Raw genomic sequence first — 9,090 nt, forward strand, 5'->3', positions numbered from 1 at the left:
TGAGAAACCCCCATTCCCTGTTAGGATAAAGGATCATGCTAAAACTTCAACTGTTGTTCGTAAGAGTAATACTAGGACTTATACACCTCCTGAGCAAATCAAAGTTGAACCTAGTATTGCTATGGTTAAAGATCTCTTGTATGATAATTTAGATGGGCATGTTATTTACTTTTGTGGTGAAACTGCTAATATTGTTAAACCAGATGCTAAGACACATAGACCCGTTGTAGGCATGCCTATTATTTCTGTTAAAATAGGAGATCATTGTTATCATGGCTTATGTGATATGGGTGCTAGTGCTAGTGCAATACCTATTTCCTTATACCAAGAGATTGTGCATGATATTGCACCTGTTGAGTTAGAAGATATTGATGTTACTATTAAGCTTGCTAATAGAGATACTATTAAGCCTTTTGGGATTGTTAGAGATGTTGAAGTCTTGTGTGGGAAGGTCAAATACCCTACTGATTTTCTTGTTCTTGGTTCTCCACAGGATGCCTTTTGTCCCATTATATTTGGTAGACCCTTCTTAAACACTGTTAAAGCTAAGATTGATTGCGAAAAGGATGTTGTTACAATTGGCTTAGATGATATGACTCATGAGTTTAATTTTGCTAAATTTCGTAGACAACCCCGTGATAGAGAATTATCTAGTAAAGATGAAATAACTGGTCTTGCTTCTATTGCCGTGCCTCCTACTGATCCGTTAGAACAATATTTGCTAGACCATGAAAATGATATGTTTATGAAAGAAAGAAGGAAAACAGATGAAGTATTCGTTAAACAGGAACCTATTTTGAAACACAACCTTCCCGTTGAAATTCTTGGGGATCCCCCTCACCCAAGGGTGATCCCGTGTTCGAACTTAAACCTTTACCTGATAATCTTAAGTATGCTTATCTTGATGAACATAAAATATATCCTATTATTATTAGTGATAACCTTTCAGAGCAAGAAGAAGAAAGATTATTGAAAACTCTGAAGAAGGATCGAGCTGCTATTGGATATACTCTGGATGATCTTAAGGGCATTAGTCCCACATTATGTCAACACAAAATTAAATTGGAGGACGATGCCAAACCAGTTAGAGATCCTCAACGGCGATTAAATCCTAAGATGAAAGAAGTGGTAAGAAAGGAGATACTAAAGCTCCTTGAGGCAGGTATAATTTATCCCGTTGCTGATAGTGATTGGGTAAGCCCTATCCATTGTGTCCCTAAAAAGGGAGGTATTACCGTTGTTCCTAATGATAAAGATGAATTGATCCCGCAAAGAATTATTACAGGTTATAGGATGGTAATTGATTTTCGTAAATTAAAAAAGCTACTAAGAAATATCATTACCCTTTACCTTTTATTGATCAAATGCTAGAAAGACTATCCAAACACACACACTTTTGCTTTTTGGATGGTTATTCTCGCTTCTCTCAAATACCTGTGTCAGCGGGAGATCAAGCAAAAACTACTTTTACTTGCCCTTTCGGTACTTTTGCTTATAGACGTATGCCTTTTGGTTTATGTAATGCACCTGCTACCTTTCAAAGACGCATGATGGCTATATTCTCAGATTTTTGTGAAAAGATTTGCGAGGTATTCATGGATGACTTCTCTGTTTATGGATCCTCCTTTGATAATTGTTTGAGCAACCTTGATCGAGTTTTGCAGAGATGCGAAGACACTAGTCTCGTTCTGAATTGGGAAAAGTGTCACTTTATGGTTAATGAAGGCATTGTTTTGGGGCATAATATTTCCGAGATAGGTATTGAAGTTGATAAAGCTAAAGTTGATGCTATTGAAAAGATGCCATGTCCCCAAGGACATAAAAGGTATAAGAAGTTTCCTTGGTCATGCCAGTTTTTACAGGAGGTTCATTAAGGACTTTTCTAAGATCTCTAGGCCTCCGACTAATTTATTGTAAAAAGATATTCCTTTTGTCTTTGATGATGATTGTGTAGAAGCATTTGAAATACTTAAGAAAGCTTTGATCACTGCACCTATTGTTCAGCCACCTAATTGGAATTTACCTTTTGAAATTATGTGTGATGCTAGTGATTATGCTGTAGGTGTTGTTCTAGGGTAAAGAGTTGATAAGAAATTGAATGTTATCCAGTATGCCAGTAAGACTCTTGATACTGCCCAAATATATTATGCTACTACTGAAAAAGAATTCTTAGTAGTTGTGTTTGCATGTGATAAGCTTAGACCTTATATTGTTTATTCCAAAGTTACTATTCACACTGATCATGCTGCTATTAAAAATCATATGGAAAAGAAAGATGCTAAGCCTAGACTCATCAGATGGGTTCTCCTGCTCCAAGAGTTTGATTTGCATATTATTGATAGAAAGGGAGCTGAGAACCCTGCTGCAGATAACTTGTATAGGTTAGAGAATGTTCTTGATGACCCACTGCCTATTGATGATAGCTTTCCTGATGAACAATTAGCGGTCATTAATGCTTCTCGTACTGCTCCATGGTATGCCGATTATACTAATTATATTGTTGCTAAATTTATACCACCTAGTTTCACATACCAGCAAAAGAAACAGTTCTTTTATAATTTAAGACATTACTTTTGTGATGACCCACACCTTTATAAAGAAGGAGTATATGGTGTTATTAGACGTTGTGTACCTGAGCATGAACAGGAACAGATCCTACGCAAGTGTCACTCTGAATCATATGGAGGACACCATGCTGGAGATAGAACTGCACATAAGGTACTACAATCTGGTTTTTATTGGCCTACTCTCTTCAAAGATGCTCATAAGTTTGTCTTATCTTGTGATGAATGTCAAAGAATTGGTAATATTAGTAGACGTCAAGAAATGCCTATGAATTATTCTCTTGTTATTGAACCATTTGATGTTTGGGGCTTTGATTATATGGGACCTTTTCCTGCCTCTAATGGTTATACACATATTTTAGTTGTTGTTGATTACGTTACTAAGTGGGTAGAAGCTATTCCAACTAGTAGTGCTGATCATAACACTTCTATTAAAATGCTTAAAGAAGTTATTTTTCCGAGGTTTGGAGTCCCTAGATATCTTATGACTGATGGTGGTTCACATTTTATTCATGGTGCTTTCCGTAAGATGCTTGCTAAGTATGATGTCAATCATAGAATCGCATCTCCTTATCATCCGCAGTCTAGTGGTCAAGTAGAGTTGAGCAATAGAGAGCTCAAATTAATTTTGCAAAAGACTGTTAATAGATCTAGAAAGAATTGGTCCAAAAAACTTGATGATGCATTATGGGCCTATAGAACTGCATATAAAAATCCTATGGGTATGTCTCCATATAAGATGGTTTATGGAAAAGCATGTCATTTACCTCTTGAACTTGAACATAAAGCATATTGGGCTATTAAAGAGCTCAATTATGACTTCAAACTTGCCGGTGAGAAGAGGTTGTTTGATATTAGCTCACTTGATGAATGGAGAACCCAAGCTTATGAGAATGCCAAGCTATTCAAAGAAAAAGTCAAGCGCTGGCATGATAAAAGGATACAAAAGCGTGAGTTTAACGTAGGTGATTATGTGTTATTATTCAACTCTCATTTAAGATTTTTTGCAGGAAAGCTTCTCTCTAAATGGAAGGCCCCTACGTTATCGAGGAGGTCTATCATTCTGGTGCCATAAAGATCAACAACTTCGAAGGCACAAGTCCAAGGGTGGTAAACGGTCAAAGAATTAAACATTATATTTCAGGTAATCCTATTAATGTTGAAACTAATATTATTGAAACCGTAACCCTGGAGGAATACATAAGGGACACTTTCCAGAACGTTCTAGACTCCGAAAAGGAATAGGTATGTGGTACGGTAAGTAAACCGACCCCAAAACAACTCCAATGGCAATTTTTATCAGTTTTGGATTATTTGAGAATTTTAGGAAGAAAGAAGTAGTCCGAAAGGGACACGAGGCCCCCACGAGAGTGGAGGGCGCGCCCACCCTTACTGGGCGCGCCCCCTGTCTCGTGGGCACCTCGTGTGCCTCCCGGACTCCGTTTTCTTGCACTTTACGTATTTTGGTCGGTAAAAATTCATTATATATACTCCCGAAGGTTTTTGACCACTGTATCATGCAAATATCCTCTGTTTTCATTTCGAGTTGTTTCCTGTTGCAGATCAAGAGCAAGATGTCTTCTCAGGAGTCAGTCGGGGAGAGTCGGGTGTCTCACCCAGCACCGGTACCAGGAGCAAATAGCTACGCTTATCACTTTGGACCATCAACGGAGGATGAGATGGAAGCTGACTTGAAAAGGATAGATGCCATGGAGGAAGATCAAGAAGTTACCTCTCGTCCCCAAGCAGAATTCATGATGGGGGAACTACCTAGCCTAGCTATCCCAACTTCGGTCATCCCTTCCAACTTTAGATTTCTCTCTTGTGAAAATATGAAAAAGAGCTTCACTTGTTCTCCAGAAGCTATGCAGCATCCTTGGGTAAAGGGAGCTTTGGCCGTAACGGGCAAGCTTTGTAAAGAAATTATGGACCTCAAACGACAAGTCAATAAGCTCGAGGAGGAGAACCGTATCCTTAAGGGCATCATCACCAAGAAGATCATAACGCCAGCCGTGAAGAAGGAGACATAATCACATGGGTATGGGCAACTCCCCTTGGCAGCTGCCAAGCTTGGGGGAGGTGCCCCGGTATCGTATCACCATCACACTCCTATCTTTACCGTTTTATTTAGTTTGATCCTTTTAGTAGTATCTTGATCTAGTATATTGAAGTTTTGATATCAAGCAATTTTGAGTTTTGCTTAGTGATCTCTTTTTGTAATCGAGTCCGTGAGCTATCTATAATAAAGATTAGTGTTAAGTCAAGGGCTTTGCTACGTTGCTATGATCTTGAGAAAGTGGAAAGAATTAAAGAGTTCTTATTGATCTTATGGTTAGTGATAACTTCACATATAGAAAGTATGAGGCATAAAGGTTGTTGAGAGTTGATAAATGTTGTTTTGGTCATCGTTGCAATTAATAGGAAGTGATAAGGAAAGAGAGGTTCACATATAAATATACTATCTTGGACATCTTTTATGATTGTGAGCACTCATTAAGTATGACATGCTAAAAGAGTTGACGTTGGATAAGGAAGACAACATAATGGTTTATGTTTTCTCACATCTCAGTTAAAGTATGTTGTCATTGACCTTCCAAACATGTTGAGCTTGCCTTTCCCCCTCATGCTAGGCAAATTCCTAGCACTAAGTAGAGATACTACTTATGCTTCCAAATACCCTTAAACCCAGTTTTGCCATGAGAGTCCACCATATCTACCTATGATTTGAGTAAGATCCTTCAAGTAAGTTGTCATCGGTGCAAGTAATAAAAATTGCTCCTTAATTATGCATGACTTATTAGTGCGGAGAAAATAAGCTTTATATGATATTGTTATGGAAGCAATAAAAGCGACGGACTGCATAATAAAGGTCCATACACAAGTGGCGATATAAAGTGACGTTCTTTCGTACTAAGATTTTGTGTATCCAACCCTAAAAGCGCATGACAACCTCTGCTTCCCTCTGCGAAGGGCCTATCTTTTACTTTATGTTCTTACTTTTTGTTTTTATTTTATACTTGAGTCAAGGTGATCTTCACCTTTCCATTTTTTCATTTTATCCTTTGGCAAGCTCCTCGTGTTACAAAGGTCATGATATATATAACCAATTGGATGTTCGTTAGCATAGACTATTATTGTTGACATCACCTAAAGGTGAATACGTTGGGAGGCAACACAATAAGCCCCTATCTTTCTCACTGTCCGGCTGAAACTCCATAACCACAAGTATTGCGTGAGTGTTAGCAATTGTAGAAGACTATATGATAGTTGAGTATCTGGACTTGCTGAAAAGCTCTATTGTTGACTCTTTCTGATGTTATGATAAATTGCAATTGTTTCAATGATTGAGATTATAGTTTGTTAGTTCTCAATGAAGTTTTTGAACCATACTTGATATTGTGAATTGACTGTCACTTGAGAATAAGAAATTATATAATGGAATCTATATATGTTGTTGTTGTAAGAATGATCATGATGCCCTCATGTCCATATTTTATTTTTATCGACACCTCTATCTCTAAACATGTGGACATATTTTTCGATATCGGCTTCCGCTTGAGGACAACCGAGGTCTAAGCTTGGGGAGTTGATACGTCCATTTTGCATCATGCTTTTATGTCAACATTTATTGCATTATGGGCTGTTATTACACATTATATATCAATACTTATGGCTATTCTCTCTTATTTTACAAGGTTTACCATGAAGAGGGGGAATGCCGGCAGCTGGAATTCTGGCTGGAAAAGGAGCAAACATTGGAAACATATTCTGCACTCTTCCAAAAGTCCTGAAACTCCATGAAACATCTTTTTGGATTTATTAAGAATTATTGAGAAAAAGAAATACATCAGGGGGCCCACACCCTGGCCAGGAGGGTGGGGGGCGCCCCCCCTACTGGGCGCGCCCCCTGTCTCCTGGGCCCCCTGATGGCCCTCTGGTGTCCATCTTCCGCTATATGAAGGCCTTTACCCTGGAAAAAATCGTGGGCAAGCTTACAGGACGAAACTCCGCCACCACGAGGCGGAACCTTGGCGGAACCAATCTAGGGCTCTGGCAGAGCTGTTCTGCCAGGGACACTTCCCTCCGGGAGGGGGAAATCATCACCAACGTCATCACCAACGATCCTCTCATCGACAGGGGGTCAATCTCCATCAATATCTTCACCAGAACCATCTCCTCTCAAACCCTAGTTCATCTCTTGTATCCAAAACCACAAATTGGTACCTGTGGGTTGCTAGTAGTGTTGATTACTCCTTGTAGTTGATACTTATTGGTTTACTTCGTGGAAGATCATATGTTCAGATCCTTAATGCATATTATTACACCTCTGATTATGAACATGAATATGCTTTGCGAGTAGTTACGTTTGTTCCTGAGGACATGGGTGAAGTCTTGCTATTAGTAGTCATGTGAATTTGGTATTCGTTTGATATTTTGATGAGATGTATGTTGTCTTCTCCTCTAGTGGTGTCATGTGAACGTCGACTACATGGCACTTCACCATTGTTTGGGCCTAGAGGAAGGCATAGGGAAGTAATAAGTAGATGATGGGTTGCTAGAGTGACTGAAGCTTAAACCCTAGTTTATGCGTTGCTTCGTTAGGGGCTGATTTGGATCCACATGTTTCATGCTATGGTTAGGTTTACCTTAATACTTTTGTTGTAGTTGCGGATGCTTGCAATAGGGGTTAATCATAAGTGGGATGCTTGTCCAAGTAAGGGCAGTATCCAAGCACTGGTCCACCCACATATCAAATTATCAAAGTACCGAACGCGAATCATATGAACGTGATGAAAACTAGCTTGACGATAATTCCCATGTGTCCTTGGGAGCTCCTTTCTCATTATTAGAAATTGTCCAGGCTTATCCTTTGCTACATAAGGATTGGGCCACCTTGCTGCACCTTATTTACTTTGTTTACTTTTTACTCGTTACTATTTATCTTATCACAAAATTATCTATCACCTACAATTTCAGTGCTTGCAGAAAACCTTACTGAAAACCGCTTATCATTTCCTTCTGCTCCACGTTGGGTTCGACACTCTTACTTATCGAAAGGACTACGATAGATCCCCTACACTTGTGGGTCATCAGGTAGCTTGTCAGCAAGAATGTGCGGGAAGTGCGGCTACACGTGTAAATGAGCAAAGTGTTGACCATCTAGTGGTCCTAAATCTAATGGCTGAATGGTTGAATGCCTCTAAAGGTTTCCATGGAGATCCTTTCATAGATTAAGGGGCTACCACAGTGGCAATATGGTAATATAGAGGCTGAATATTATCTTGACACGCACTAAGATAGGTGTCGATAAAGGTGATCTCCAAGCGGTGGTTCGTCACGTGCCCCGACAAGCTCTACCTAACCGCATGTGCGCTCACCACCTGTCAACAAGTCTCTGACTGACCGCCGAGGTGGAGCGGCAAATGGAACTTGTCGGCCTGGACCTTGCTGCTTGGAACTTGTCACCCTGGAGCTTGTCGGCTCGGTATTTAGGCTTGTTGAATCTGGCCTTTGTCGGCATTTTGAGTCTTGCTTGTTGATGTAATGCTTGCCAGATGTAGCGCTTGCCGATGAAGATCGATTCTTTGCCGGTGTAGTTGTGCATTGTCATGGCCCATGCTCGGAGGTTAGTGGAACCCTGGTTTTTACTACACCCACAGGAGCCCTCGGGCCCAGCTTCAGCAGAGAACTCCAAGAACTTGACGCTGGAAATGGGGAAAACTTGGGATTGGTCATGACTATTATATCCTTCTTTCCAAAAAGATCATTTCCGGAAAGGTTGTTACCAAGAAATTTGTTCTAAAAGGCATTGCAGTCCCCGAGCCTACTTCCACGGAAACTCTCCGGTAGAGAACTCTGCAGATCTCAATGCCGGAGAGAAGCTTTGTCCCTTGCATTGCTTTCGAGAAATCCCAAGGAGGCTTATGATTTTAGGAGAACTTTGACGTTCTCAAAGCCGGCTTCCGAAATGAGGCTTTCCGGGAAGACTTATGATTTCAGCGGAGAACTTTGACATTATCGACGCCGGCTTCCAGGAGGATCGTTCCTGGGAAGGCTTAAAATTCCAGTAGAGAACACTGGGGTTCTCGATGTCGGTGGTTGCTTCTAGGAAGATTGCTTATGGGGACGTCGAAGCTAGTATCACCGTGAAAGAGGCTTCCACTTGTATTCCTGCAACACAGATTTGGGCATAAAATGACACAATAACGTTTTAATATGACAAATTAATTAGCATCTGATTTGCACTTAACTTGTGTAGAAGTTTATTTGTTAAATGTTCTCCCATAATTAGGCATCTCCCTTTTACATATTACGTGCTCCATGTTGTCGTAATGCTCACAGGTGCGCACGTTTTAGCCAACGGTGCCCAGGATCTGATCCTATGTACCAACCGAAAGAAAACACTGCCTTCCCAAAAAGCTTCACAATTTTAGGGTAAGTGGAGCTACAAATGGTGTTACTGGGTGGACCAATATTAGTCACGAGCGCAATTGTGCTCTACGATTGGCCCTTAATAGATAAGCCA

The sequence above is a fragment of the Triticum aestivum genome, chromosome 2B (assembly GCF_018294505.1).
Source record: "Triticum aestivum cultivar Chinese Spring chromosome 2B, IWGSC CS RefSeq v2.1, whole genome shotgun sequence".
Classification (NCBI taxonomy): Eukaryota; Viridiplantae; Streptophyta; class Magnoliopsida; order Poales; family Poaceae; genus Triticum; species Triticum aestivum.